Source organism: Ranitomeya variabilis, chromosome 2 (assembly GCF_051348905.1).
Source record: "Ranitomeya variabilis isolate aRanVar5 chromosome 2, aRanVar5.hap1, whole genome shotgun sequence".
In the NCBI taxonomy this organism is placed as follows: domain Eukaryota; kingdom Metazoa; phylum Chordata; class Amphibia; order Anura; family Dendrobatidae; genus Ranitomeya; species Ranitomeya variabilis.
This window is the reverse complement of record NC_135233.1, coordinates 163,260,290-163,274,097: the sequence shown is the minus strand read 5'-3', so window position 1 is coordinate 163,274,097 and position 13,808 is coordinate 163,260,290. Positions and strand designations below refer to the sequence as shown.

General features: G+C 43.0%; 1 protein-coding gene across 2 annotated transcripts in view; it reads right to left on the bottom strand.

Annotated features, from left to right (window-relative positions):
• The window catches only part of ACOXL (acyl-CoA oxidase like), an 804,481-nt gene that overhangs the window by 400,377 nt on the left and 390,296 nt on the right, over positions 1-13,808 (bottom strand). The window lies entirely within an intron of this gene.

Below are 13,808 nucleotides of genomic sequence, written 5' to 3'. Positions count from 1 at the left end.
AAGGCTTCTTTCACACTTCAGTTGTTTGGCGTCAGTCAGCTCCGACATAGTGACGGATCTGTCACAATTGTTGAGAAAACGGTTCTAACGGATCCGTTTTTTTGACGGATCCGTTACTTGGGGGTTGTCTGGGAAAAGTATCTACTTTTTGGAGCATGCGCAATTGAAAAAGCGGATTGGGGCGACGGATCCGCCGAAATGACGGTAACGACGGATCCGTCGCCCATAGGCGGCCATTCTATGGAATGACGAACGCGACGGATCCGTCGCGAACCGCCATTTCGGCGCAGACAAAAACGTTACAATGGCCGTCAATGTCTAGATGACGTCCGCCAAATCTCGACGGATCCGTCACATGGCGGATGGAACGGACGACCATCCGCCACAATCAGTCGCTAATGCATGTCTATGAGAAAATAGCGGAACCGCCAAAAAAAATGGCGGATCCGCTATTTGATGAAAATGGCAGTTTCAGACTGACGCCAAAAGACTGAAGTGTGAAAGAGGCCTAACCCTAATGCCAACCCGATCCATAATCCTAATCACAACCCTAAGGATAATCGCAACCCTTAACCTCAAAACAACCATAACCCTAATCAGAACCCTAAATCCAACACACCCCTAATCCTTATCTCAACCCTAACCTCAAACCTAACCCTAATCCCAATACACCCCTAATACCAACCCTACCCTTAACCCTAATCCCAAACCTAACCGTAATCCCAAACGTAACCCTAATGCCAACCCTAATCCAAACCCTAATCCCAACCCTAACCCTAACCCTAACTTTAGCCGCAACCCTAGTCCTAACTTTAGCCCCAACTCTAACTATAGCCCTAAATTTAGCCCCAACCCTAACCCTAAATTTAGCCCCAACCCTAGCCCTAACCCTAACCCTAGCCCTAACCCTAACCCTACCCTAACCCTAATTTTAGCCCCAACTCTTCTCTCCTGCCGGCCGGCAGATGGCAGCAGAGAGCGGGCGCACTGCGCATGCGCCCGCCATTTTCTTTTCATAGGAAGAAGCCGGCGGCCAGGAGAAGACACAGGAGGACCCAGGGACACCGGTAAGTATGATAGGGTCCCCGAATCCCCCTATTTCTCTGTCCTCTGATGTGCGATCACATCAGAGGACAGAGAATTACACATCACTTTTTTTTTTTTTTTTTGCGGTCGCCGGTAAACAGTTAATTACCGGCGATCGCAAAACAGGGGTCGGTAAAAACCGACCCCGATCATGTTCTTTGGGGTCTCGGCTACCCCCAGCAGCCGAGACCCCAAAGATCTCCCAGGTGCCGGCCGGCGGGCGCACTGCGCCCGCCATTTTTAAGATGGCGGCGCCCATGGGGAGCCAAGAGGAGCACCGGGGGAGAAGGGTGAGTATCGGGGGGCATCGGGGGCGATCGGGGACCCCATTTCTCTGTCCTCCGATGTGCGATCACATCGGAGGACAGAGAAATTAAATGGGAAATCGCTTTTTTTTTTTTTTTGCGATCGCCGGTAAACGGTTAATTACCGGCGATCGCAACTCGGGGGTCGGTAAAAAACCCCAAAATCATGTTCTCTGGGGTCTCGGCTACCCCCGGTAACTGAGACCCCAGAGAAAATCCGACTCTGGGGGGCACTATTCACTTTTTCCACAGTGCCGTTAATTAACGGCTGTGGTTTAAGTACCCTTAGCGGCCGCCGTTAAAAGGCGTATCGGCGGTCGTTAAGGGGTTAAGTTCCTAGATCAGATTACAGCATGCCCAAACTGTCAAACTCCCCTCACCAAGTTAAGGCATGGAGTATAGGATTATGTGTTCATACAAGAGTACTGGGAGGAGGTATCAGAAAATATTGGGAGGCTAAATGTTCCCCTTACTGCACAGGAAAAGTTATTTCACCAGCATAGACTCACGGAGGATGGTACAGCAGACAATGCCACTGTGCCCAAATAATCTTCGTTATTGCTTTACAATGTCTTTTCCATCATGGACCATCCTAAGTCATGTGACAAGGCTCGTTAAAGGGTCGACATTGACTTTTAGGATTGCTACTTCCAATAGATGGCACTAGAGTTCTAGTCCTCTTCCTCTCTGAAGAGACAATTTGCATATTTCCCAGAGGACCATTGCGGCTTTAAGTCTCCTCATCTCGGCATGTTTAGCATGTCAATCTCCGCAAGGAGAAACGGTACTTCTTGGATATCAGTCAGACGCCTCTCACTCAGCCAAACCAGATCTCCACTTTGCCCTGAGGAGGGGCAGTGTAGTGAAATCTCCACCAGGGGGAGCGGGTGAGGGAAGAGAGGTTAAACACGAAGTGTAGCAACACAGAGCAACAGCACAGGTGTCACAGGTAATGAGAGAGAGGTCAGACGAACCGAGTCGGCAACGATCAGGAACAGAAGTACAAGAAGGAGCAGCAATATACAGTGAAAATACTAAGCCGAGGGTCAAAGAGCCAAACATGAACGCGGGGTCCAAAATCGTGAGACGGAAGACGTGGTCGGGGTACAAGCCAGAGAATCAAAAAGCCAGACAGAGAACGTAGCAGCAGAGACAAGGGTCAGAGGTACAAGGGTCAGAGGCTCTAAACTAGAAGCTTGAGCTATCACTAACACTGGTCAGCAGGCTGTGACGGACTGATATAGCCCAGCTAGCTCCAGAACGAGGCTGAGGAGATTTACCCCAGCATAACCAGTCCCAAGAGAGGACAGCTGAAAATAAACTCCGGACTGGACCATGACAGGCAGTACCCCGAAACACTGTGGCTGCAAATTGAGATTCTGTTTTGGCTTTTATCCTAAGTCATGTGACAAGGCTCGCTAAAGGGTCCACATTGATTTTTAGGATTGCTACTTCCAATACGTGGCATTAGAGTTCTAGTCCTCTGCCTCTCTGAAGAGACAATTTGCATGATGGACCAATGACTGCAGATAAAGCAGCTCTCATGCTAGAATTAAAACAGCTGTTTGCTATAGACCAACATGATACAGAGCGACAGAATAAAATCAAAAAGATGCAAGCAAATTCCTAAAAAAGTATGTTAAAATCCAGTACACCAGGGAGGCGATACAAGATTTAGCCCATACATTTCAGTATACTGAGTGCACTGAGTGGTACTGAACAGAAGCCTTCAAGGGGAATGTGGGTTTCTTCATGCTTAATTCCTGAAATTAAAACAGAAATATGATTTTTGTCTATGACAATAGAATGTCACTTGGGTTTCAAGATGGAAGAGTTGTTAGATGAGTTTGATGATTTTCCTGCAGGGTTTAATGCATTTTATCATCTAAGTAATCTACCTCAGCATTCCATATATATCCTCGTGTACTTTTTTTTTTTTTTTTTTTTTAAATAAAGTACTTTTTATTAAGGCATATATCAAAAATGTAATACAGTCTGACACAAACTTCAGACACATACCAAAATTACAAAGCAGATTGATACATTTTCATTTAACATGAACTAGCCCCTTTACCCAGTACACCCCGCCTCCCCACCTCCCCTCAAAACCCCATAACAATATCCTTTATTATCAAACTGGTACATCTCCTCTTGATAAATGTATACACTGCTTCACAAAAGCTCAGCCGCACAAGTACAATTTCTGCAGAGGTAATTAACCGACTCCCAACCTACTCTGCAAAAGCTCAACAGACGCCACACCCGGATAATTTCAAATTTTGTATGTTGACCTCTCGTAATGTAAATATTCCTTTCCATGAGGACAATAAAGTGTATGTTATTTACAAACTCTTTTCTGACTGGTAGTTTTTCATCTAACCAGTGCATCGCAATAAGCTTCCTAGCATCATATAGCAATCTTGCAATAGCCAGTTTCCAACATTCATCCGTAGCAATATCATCCATACATCCTAAGAGGCAAGTCAGCGGGTATATCCTCGTGTACTTAATGTGAAATGGTTAAGGCTGGTTTCACATTTGCGGTTGTGTCCGCAGTGTCTTCATTTCATATCTTTAACATTGTGGACGCAGGTTCATGCATTTGCTTACGCATGCTTATGTTCGCGGTGTGCGGCTGGGCGCGGCCAACGCACCAAGTTAGAATTTTTGTGGCGTCAAATTTCCACCGCAATAAGCATACGGACGCTTCCAGAAGGAGTGCGTCAAAACAACGCATTATAGTCTATGGGAACGCATAGGAAGGCAAGGATCCCAAGAGACACGCCCATTGGGTTTGGCTTGTGTCAAGGAAATTCTCCTGGAAAATCTTTTCCGATTAAACGCATGCACATAAAAACGCAAAAGCATGCAAATAAGTGTGAAAACGTTGCTTTTTTTATCCATCATGCATAAGTTGATGCGGATAAAAAAACGCAGCGTAATCATGCGTTTTACCATGCGGTTGCGGTTACGTACGAAATGCTGCGGACTCAACCGCAAATGTGAACCTAGCCTAAATGTCTTTCCTTTCAGCTCCTGTAATTTATTCCATTTTCTTGGATATCCCAATATTTCGTAATTTGTAATAAGCATTTAACATTTATATTTTGTTGTGTCCTTGTATGCTTGTTACCTTAAAACTATTGAAAACCCAATAAAAATATATCTTTTTAAAGCTTTGGCTCACTCTTATGAAATTATTGATAACCTGCAGCCTCTTGACACGTGCCATTTCAGGTAGCAAGTTGTTTATAGATTTAAGCTGAAGTTACATAGCGACATGTATCACGTGACACTAAAATCAAAACCACACACTGGATCTAATGGTTTCCAGAGGAGTCGTGCTGTGACTTGAGTCATACTGCAGCTGTGACAGTCGCAAATGTTTCCAAATGTGTTGGATTTTGTGCTGCTGGTCGCAAGTCACACTTGCCATGGAAGTTAATGCAAGTCGCATACCACATGCAACTTGGAAGAAACTTGTCTGCAACTTGGCTCTTCTTTCACAGAGTAAGAGGAAGAAGTGATACTCCTGAAGAGAAGAAATGACCATAGTAAGGAAAGACAGCTATCTGCTGGCTGGGCGCAATTAGGTGGAACCAATTTGCACAAGAAGAATTGCAAAGGGGGCAGCTTCGATTGCTAGACCTGATCAGGTGACTTACAGGGCAGAACCCTGGGATATAAAGGCCCTCCGCGCCAAACCGCAAGTAGATTTTGCGTCAAGAGAGAGAGGGGCAGAAGTGGAGCAGGGATGGTGCGGAGGCAAGTCACGCTGGAAGTCTGCGCAACCAAGGTGCCGATCCCCGCTTGACAAGGTTCAGACTACATCCGGGACAACCCAGAGTTCCAACTGCGCCGATCAAGACCAGGTCCTGCAGCCTTCGCCGGTCATGACCAAGAAACCAGATGTTGCCTGTCAAGAGCTGAGCCTGTTGTGAATTCTGTTCTTGGGCTCCCTCCGGTGGTTATAAGTGGTAGCGCTGCTGTCTCGGGATCGCAGCATTTATCAGGTGTGTTCACTTTTTGCAATTCTGACTGGGCTATTTAGTCTTGCTCTACCCTTTAGTCAGTGCCAGTTGTCCATTGTTCCTGGAGGGTTCACATCCCTGCCTGGTCTCTTCTGCTTTGCTGTTCATTTCAACAAAGATAAGTTCTGGCCTTGATTTTTGCTGTCCACTTGCTGTGGGCCTTATTGTTCAGTTCTTTTCCATGTTTTTGTCTTGTCCAGCTTGGTCTGTATAAGGATTTGTTTAGCCAGGCTGGTATCTCTGAAGATGCAGATATACCCTCCATATCTTTAGTTAGATGTGGAGATTTTGTATTTTCTGTGGTGGATATTTTCTAGTGTTTTAATACTGACCGCATAGTACTCTGTCCTATCCTTTCTATTTAGCTAGAAGTGGCCTCCTTTGCTAAATTCTGATTTCAGTCTGTGTATGTTTTTTCCCTCTCCTCTCACAGTCAATATTTGTGGGGGGCTGTCTATCCTTTGGGGATTTTCTCTGAGGCAAGATAGTTTTCCCTTTTCTATCTCTAGGGGTAATTAGTCCTCCGGCTGTGTCGAGTTGTCTAGGGAGTGAAAGGTACATTCCACGGCTACTTCTAGTTGCGGTGTTAAGTTCAGGGTCTGCGGTCAGTACAGGTACCACCTTCTCCAGAGTACGTCTCATGCTGCTCTTAGGCCACCAGATCATAACATGAGCCCCAGTTCTCTCTGCTCCAGGTCCAGCAGACGTTCACCAACAATCAAGCAGCGAAGATCTGCGAGGAGATGACAATTAGAGGAACACGTGTGTAATGACCAGGCCGAACGTTTCCTGCTATCCACCCCCACACGGTGCCCGCAGCCGAAGGAATTATGACACACACCGGTCTTGGGGATAACAGTTGCTTTTACTTCAGCAGGAACGGGAATTATAACTTGGAACAAATAAGGAACAGTCTCATGAGTAGTCCATGTCAATTAAGGTTCACACTTAGATGCTGAGATGTGATTGGGGTCTGGAGCTTTAAGTGCACTCAACAGTGTCTTTTGGTAGTTTACAGAAGGAGGTAGACACAGCAATTAGAGGTTACAGACCTGTACTTGGGGTTAACTCCACAGTGTGTAACAACATTTGCACAAGTACTTATTGGTGAATGTAAGGGTATGTGCACACGTCCGGATTTCTTGCAGAAATTTCCTTAAGAAAGCCGGAAATTTTCTGCAAGAAATCCGTTTTTTTTGCGTTTTTTTCCCGTTTTTTTCGCGTTTTTTAGCATTCTGCAAGCGTAATTAGCTTGCAGAATGCTAAAGTTTTCCAAGCGATCTGTAGCATCGCTTGGAAAACTGACAAGTTGGTCACACTTGTCAAACATACTGTTTGACAAGTGTGACCAACTTGTTACTATAGATGCTGCTTATGCAGCATATATAGTAAAAGATAGAATGTTTAAAAATAATAAAAAAATTAAAAATGGTTATACTCACCCAGACGATCTCCTCAGCGGCGTCCGTTCCTATAGATGCCGGTGTGGTTCAGGACCTGTGATGACGTCGCGGCTTGTGATTGGTCGCGTGAGTCACATGAGCGGTCACGCGACCAATCACAAGACAGTGACGTCATCACAGATCCTGAACCACACCATCTATAGGAACCGAAGAGAGAGCATGCACCGGAGAGGCGGGAACACTTCGGCGGCCATCAGAGGGTGAGTATAGGACTATTTTTTATTTTAATTCTTTTTTTTGACCAATTATATGGTGCCCAGTCCGTGGAGGAGAGTCTCCTCTCCTCCACCCTGGGTACCAACCGCACATAATCTGCTTACTTCCTGCATGGTGGGCACAGCCCCGTGCGGGAAGTAAGCAGATCAATGCACTCCTAGGTGTGTGGAATCCCAGCAATCCGCATTTTTTAATGAACATGTTGCTTTTTTTTCCACAATGCGATTTTTTCGCGGAAAAAATCGCAACATTTGCACAAAAAATGCGGAATACCCTCTAAATAATAGGAGGCATATGTAAGCGTTTTTTTCGCGTTTTTATCACATTTTTATAGCGAAAAAACGCAAAAAAACCGCAAAAAATCCTGAACGTGTGCACATGGCCTAAAACTCGAGTGATTCCAGTCAGAAAGATTTTAGAATGATGTCTGTAGAGGTTTTAGAGGGAACCCAGGCTCTTAAGCCTGCAGGAGATCTTGTAGTGAAAACAGCCTCCACATGTATTCTGCTCTCCCTGAGGGCATCCCTCAGACTAAAGAGCATTCTAGACTTGCCTGGAAAACAGCTCATCCCATTGACCATGTGACTAGGAGCTGGCTAATAGGACACCGGATTCACATCTCAGATCCTTACAAAAGAATTAATATGAGTCATTGTACACTTTCACCATAGATGACGTCAGAACACAGCAAATGAGAAATGCACTGCATCTAAAATGGAGGCGACTAGAAAAGGAGAATTACAGCTCACAAATGCAGGGGATAATGTAGAGGGGCATTAAAGAGTGAGCTGTAGTGTACAGAAGCTACTCACAATGCAGGATTACTTAAAGGAAAGGACACACTGGACTGGGACACGTGCGATTGCAGAGGGACAGTGAGAGTGAGCAGGGCAGTCAATTCCAGTTTTAACACACGAACCGGGGCTGGACGGGGTCAGGACAACAGGTTGGGAGGGGATCGGTTGGTGTGCGGGAGGCTCAAAGCACCTTAATAGACTTTGCCAGAAAGACTTGTGGCCTAGAGGGAAAATCTGGTGATCCCCCCAGGGCCAGGGTCACACTAGCATAGTATATTGACGTGTGCTATGCGATAAAACATCGCATAGCACCTGGACCAGTGTTAATCTATGGGGCAGTTCACATCACCGTTATTTTTCAAGGGCATATTCAGCATTCGAGTGAAATCTCAGCATGCTGTGATTCTACGTGTATATTGCACGCATTTTACTCATTTCAGCCCATTGAGCCACTAAATTCAATGAGGAAAAGCAGAGAGAAATGTAAAGCCATACGCATGTCATAAGGATGTCACACGGATATATAGGTGCGAGAAAATCGCATCATCACATTGCAAACGCATTACACACGGATAGTTACATATAGTTACATAGTTATTAAGGGTTTAAGTCCATCTAGTTCAACCCATAGCCTAACCTAACATGCCCTAACATGTTGATCCAGAGGAAGGCAAAAAAAAACCATGTGGCAAAGAGTAAGCTCCACATTGGGGAAAAAAAATTCCTTCCCGACTCCACATACGGCAATCAGACTAGTTCCCTGGATCAACGCCCTATCAAGGAATCTAGTGTATATACCCTGTAACATTAAACTTTTCAAGAAAGGCATCCAGTCCCCTCAAATTTAAGTAATGAGTCACTCATTACAACATCATACGGCAAAGAGTTCCATAGTCTCACTGCTCTTACAGTAAAGAATCTGCGTCTGTTATTATGCTTAAACTTTCTTTCCTCCAGATGTAGAGGATGCCCCCTTGTCCCTGTCTCAGGTCTATGATTAAAAAGATCATCAGAAAAGTCTTTGTACTGTCCCCTCATATATTTATACATTAAAATAAGATCACCCCTTTGTCTTCGTTTTTCCAAACTAAATAGCCCCAAGTGTAATAACCTATCTTGGTATGGCAGATCCCCCAGTCCTCTAATAACCTTGGTCGCTCTTCTCTGCACCCGCTCCAGTTCAGCTATGTCTGTCTTACAGACCGGAGACCAGAACTGTGCACAGTATTCTAAGTGTGGTCGAACTAGTGACTTCTATAGAGGTAAAATTATGTTCTCCTCATAAGCATCTATGTCTCTTTTAATGCATCCCATTATTTTATTTGCCTTTGTAGCAGCTGCCTGACACTGGCCACTAAATGTAAGTTTGTCATCCACCCATACAACCAGGTCTTTTTCATTGACGGTTTTGCCCAGAGTTTTAGAATTAAGCACATAGTTATACATCTTATTACTTCTACCCAAGTGCATGACCTTACATTTATCCCCATTAAAGCTCATTTGCCATTTATCAGCCCAAGCTTCTAGTTTACATAAATCATCCTGTAATACAAAATTGTCCTCCTCTGTATTGATTACCCTGCAGAGTTTAGTGTCATCTGCAAATATTTAAATTCTACTCTGTATGCCCCCTACAAGATCATTAATAAATATGTTAAAAAGAAGAGGGCCCAATACTGACCCCTGTGGTACCTCACTGCTAACCGCGACCCAGTCCGAGTGCGCTCCATTAATAACCACCCTTTGTGTCCTATCCCTGAGCCAGCTCTTAACCCACTTACACATATTTTCCCCTATCCCCATTATTCTCATTTTATGTATCAACCTTTTGTGTGGCACCGTATCAAAAGCTTTTGAAAAGTCCATATACACTACGTCCACTGCATTCCCTTGGTCCAGTCCGGAACTTACCTCTTCATAGAAACTGATCAGATTAGTCTGACATGAACGGTCCCTAGTAAACCCGTGCTGATACTGGGTCATGAGGTTATTCCTCTTCAGATACTCCAGCATAGCATCCCTTAGAATGCCCTTCAGGATTTTACCCACAGTAGAGGTTAAGCTTGCTGGCCTATAATTACCGAGTTCAGTTTTTGTCTCCTTTTTGAATATTGGCACCACATTTGCTATACGCCAGTCCTGTGGTACAGACCGTTATTATGGAGTCTTTGAAGATTAAAAATAATGACCATACGGGAACACTTGTGCGACTCTCGTAGGGAGACTCGGACCGATTTTCCATACGTGGTAACTCCCATGAATAGGTGTACCATCTTCATGAAGAGAACATTAGTATTATATAGTGAAGAACTTTTGGGGCTATTTCACTCATATCGTTATTTGGTTTATTGTTTGATTTGCCCTATTACCACCAACTGTTTAGAATTACTGTAAATAACTATTGTATTTAACCAGTTCTATCGATCACTGACTGTTCTTGTGTTATCTGTGCGTTGCATCCAGTCACCGCATTACAACAGCAAAATCAGAGCTCTAAAAATAGCTGTGGCACAGCAAGTCTGAGATAAAGTACATCGATAATTTTGTTGCCGGACTTTTCTTTATATTGCTGCGGTGTAACATGTCTCCATGTAGCCCAAGCCTTATAGAGCATCACTGAATGCAGCAGATTAATCTATGTACAGTTTGTCTATAGAAATGCTTATGACTCACCCAATGGCCATCATTGGGAAGCAGGGGAGTTACAACATTTAAAATATAACTCTAAAATTAGAAGGTTACTTCCATAGTGGATATTCCCTATAACATGACAACACGATAATGAAACAAATATTCCTAATAACAGTGATCTTCCTCTTTTTAACTGGTTTCATTATGATTCTCATGACATGTACTAGCCGACCAAAGAGTTTATGGTTTGTAGAGAACGATCACTGCCATTGATATTTCACAACAGTTTTTGACATTTACTGTTTGTGGTGCATGCGTTCTCAACATTCTTAAAACATATTTATTATAGAAAAAAAATGTGTTGTGTTACATAGGATTTTGTCACCTAACAACAAATAGGAAAGGCCTTCACAGGACTAAACCACGGGGCTGCAGAGTACAGCAATTGGCTTTTTCTGGCAGCACCCTAGAAAATGAATGGAGTGGCGGTTGGGAATCCAACATGCCACTCCACTTTGTAACGGGGGCAAAAGTTCCCATGTCAGGAATAAAATTTCTCTAATCTGCTGATTGTTGGGTATCCCACCACTATCACCAATCAGCAAGTTATCACCAATCAAGCGGAGAGATGGTAACTTGTTTTCACTGAATAGTCCCTTTAATGATCTTTTCTATTTTGTCATAGAAATATGCCTAATTGGTATTTCAATTAACTAAGAGAGCCAGCAGAGCTGCAAAGATCATAGTACTAATTTATGACTATAGTATAATAATAGTAGTATATAATAGTATATCATATTACACTCCATCTTTATATACACAACACATCTATACACTATATGGACAAAGGTATTTGAACACACCCTCTAATTACTATATTTAGGTTAATAATTCAATCCCATTACCACTACCATTACATGTAAAGTGTGTGGAGGAGGGATAATGCTAGCAGGCTATTTTTCACGGGTTGGCTCAGTCCTCAGCTCAAGTGAAGTGAAATCTTAATGCTACAGCACATGTAATGGATGCGCCATTTCTGGGGTGACTGAGTGCTTGCTTGAATGTTAGAGTTCCTCAGGTCATCATGCCCAACCCCCTGATCAATGCAGGATTCACTAAACCATCTCAGACAGATGACTGTCCAGCCTTTGTTTGAAGACTTCCATTGAAGGAGAACTCACCATCTCTCGTGGCAGCCTATTCCACTCAATGATCACCCTCACTGTCAAAGTTTTTTTTCCTATTTTTTTCCTTAAAATTTGGGGTGTGTCTTATAATCCGGTGCGTCTTATAATCTGCAAAATACGGTAATTGGAATAATTTTCTGGGAGAAATACTTCATTTTCTGGAACAATTTCAAGTGAGCACTTTAGGTGATGACTCTATACAGTAACTATTACTATTATTTTTTAGTAAATCTGTGATTGCATATATTTTATATGGATTTATTTTTAATTTTTCAACCAAATAAAGAAAGTTAACTGTGAATTAATATGCTTACAAACCCGAGCATATGTTGAATCTGTGATATAATATTATATGTCCCATCTAGCATTGAAAAAGTAGAATTTAATCTTTTTTCCAAAATGAGGCTTCAATAATTCAAAAATCGCATAATTAAAGGTGCATTAAATATCAATTAATTATTTTAAGATCATTCTTACAACACCTAGTACTACAAAAATCATATAACATGTGCCTATTAAAAAGAAAAAAATTAGTTCCCTGCAAAACTCCTCCCCTTACCGCTTATTCCCTAATGATCATAATGATATCATAGTGATGACATGTTACCACATACAATAACAATTCATTTTTTATTATAAAGAAACACCCCCCCCCCCAGAAACCATTCTGTTATGAGTTGTTTTTAAAAATAAATCTACAAATTAGAAGTCTGCAAGACTCCAAATGTACAAAACCTCAGGTCTTCTACACCTGTCTTTGATGTTGACAAATTACTTTCTTTTTCGCCCACATTATATAGTTAGTAATAATCTTTTTTTTTGCTTTATATTTGTAAATCAAGAAATACTCGTCCCAATGTAAATAATTTACAAACAATTGACCTCAGGGACAAATACCTCATAACAGTAGTCTGAGAAGGAACTCTATGGGCAATCTAGTACAGGTTCGCCATCAGGGAATTACTGCCCTTACTTTTGTAGGGGCCCGGTGAGCAGAAGCAAAGAAGGGGCCTGGACACCCCCTCTTTGCTTCTGCTCACCGGGCGTCAGTGTATAATAATGTATTGTGTGTAGGCGTGCCACCACTGGCAGCGCACAGAGCTTTCCTGGAGCTCCACAGCTGTCAAAATGGGAATGCAGCTTCAGGGGAGCTTTCTGTGATGTGCTGCTGATGCAGCCTAGGCGATGACATCGCGTAGACACCAGCATGTACGAGTGCCGGGATACCAGAAGTATCTGCAGAGGATCATATGAGAGGTAAGCATGAAAACCGTTTTTTTTTTTTTTTCAATAAAATTAACTAAATAGATGTGGTGGGCAAATGATGATGAATTAAGGGGTGGGGGCCGGGGGACAATAAATGATGATTTACTGAGGTCGGGGAGCGCAAATAATGATGAATTGGGGATGGGTGGAAAGTAAATGATGACTTGAGGGTGGGGGACGGGAAACAGCATATGATCAACTAAACTGGGGGACATCAAATGACAATGAATTGAGGGTGGGGGTTGGGTGACAGCAAATAATGAAGGATTATATATTGAAGGTAGGGAAGAGCAAATGATGATGAATTGAGGGCAGATAACAGCAAATAATGATGAATTGAGGGTGGGGCAACAAATGTTAAATTGACGGTGAGGCGAGTAAAATATGCTGCATCGAGTCCTTGAGTTGCTTAGCCCAAAAATGTCTGTTCTTGTTTGTAGTCCTTAATAACAGCTTATTTTCACCAATTCAACAATGAAACCCGCTTCTTGAAGTCTATTATGAATAATTGATGTTGAAATGGGTCTGTTACTCGATGACTGTGCAATATTCATAAGGGCGGTTATCTGAGTTACTATCAATTTGAGGTTTCTGAGGCTCGTAACTCTTATGAGCACCTGCAGCATAGGTAATTATTTGTCTTCATTAATAGTGTGTTCACATGAGAGAGTTATCATAGCGATTGATGATACCTTAAAGGTTCTAGCAATTTGGGGGTGTGACCTAGCTGGCCATGTGAGTGTACACAGGGAAGAGTGCTCCCGCTGCTAAAGGGACAAATATCTTGTGCAAACGTTGATTACCGGACTTTTTTGCCACAAACCGG